Source organism: Vigna umbellata, chromosome 6 (genome assembly GCF_029865625.1).
Source record: "Vigna umbellata cultivar VRB3 chromosome 6, Vumbellata_1.0, whole genome shotgun sequence".
Lineage (NCBI taxonomy): Eukaryota > Viridiplantae > Streptophyta > Magnoliopsida > Fabales > Fabaceae > Vigna > Vigna umbellata.
Window position 1 is genome coordinate 12,029,668 of NC_142170.1, and position 1,534 is coordinate 12,031,201.

At 39.0% G+C, this 1,534-nt stretch overlaps 1 pseudogene; it reads left to right on the forward strand.

The window, feature by feature from the left end:
• The first annotated feature begins 218 nt into the window (after positions 1 to 218).
• On the forward strand, positions 219 to 432 carry LOC148196800 (NADH dehydrogenase [ubiquinone] iron-sulfur protein 5-B pseudogene; annotated as a pseudogene).
• Positions 433 to 1,534: the final 1,102 nt, after the last annotated feature.

The window sequence follows — 1,534 nt, forward strand, 5'->3', positions numbered from 1 at the left end:
ACGTTGCTGACCAATAAGAATCTCACGCTCACGTGGCCATTCTCGTTCTTCCTCGAACGCCCTTCTTCATCGTCTTTCTGTGTTTTCTCAATGCCTGTTCTTCTGTCTTCGCCACCCATTTGAACAACAACACCGTCAGCCTCACCGGTGACCTCGCCGTCCGAAACTCCGTTGCTGGCAGAGGGTTTGAAGTTGTAAGAAGCAGTGAGATCAGAGAGCAAGAGAGAAAGAGAGACAATGGCGTCAGGCTGGGGAATTACAGGCAACAAAGGTCGGTGCTACGATTTCTGGATGGATTTCAGCGAATGCATGTCTCGCTGCCGAGAACCCACGGATTGTGGTCTTCTCCGTGAAGATTACCTCGAGTGCCTCCACCATTCCAAAGAGGTATTTTCCCTAATCCTCCCCTCTTTTTAATTCCCCTTTCGTTTATCGCATCCACGAACTTCCTTTTATCCAATCTGTAATTCTTACTTATATTCTTTCATCTCGTTTGCCAATCCTGTTGATTTCCGTTGCACGGCTTCGCTTCTCTTCTCTTCTCATCTCTCTTTCCCTTTACTTAGATCGCCTTTTGTGGTTTCCTCTTGTCTTTGGGATCTTGTATTGTTGTTGATTCGATTAAACCATCTCGAACGGAAGAGACGGCTGAAGAAGTGTTTAACCTAGAATTTAATTTGCTAGTTCCCCGCTTGCATTTCTGCTTGTATCACACCGGAAAGTTGAGATGGGTGTGGCGTTTAAGGATTGTCACTATTATGATGAAAAAGGAACTGAGTTTTCATATAATTTATTTTAATGATTGAATAAGTTCGTTCTCTTTACTTGTAAGGTAAAATGTATTTGATTAAATTGGGCAAAAACAGCATAAAGCGCTCTGCCAGCAGCGGAGTTTGGGACGGCGAGGTCACTGGTGAGGCTGACGGTGTTGTTGTTCAAATGGGTGGCGAAGACAGAAGAACAGGCATTGAGAAAACACAGAAAGACGATGAAGAAGGGCGTTTGAGGAAGAACGAGAATGGCCAGCGTGAGATTCTTATTGGTCAGCAACGTGGCAGAGAGTGTAGAGCACAGCTGGGCATCGCCGTTTGCCAGATCGACAAAAACTTAACACCGTCCATTTTTAAGGACTAATACTCAGAGTTTCAAAACTATAAGGACTAAAAACCATCAAAGTTCTGAGCAGGGACTAAAAACAAAATCGCTTGATAGTTCAGGGACTAAAAACATATTTAACCCTAATATATACAATATATATATATATATATATATATATATATATATATATATATATAATTGAATGACAAATATTAAATAATAAACTTATTTTTTTATTTATTCTAAATATTTCTATATATCTCCAAACTGATTTATAAAGAGTGGTCCACAAAAAATACTTATTCAATTTTCTCATTCAATTTTATACTCATATTTTAGGATATTTTATTAACTTTATTTTTGTAGGTAGATCTCCACTTGATATACATTAGATATGTAAATGAAAAACACCACTGTTTTCACCTCATTAGTATTT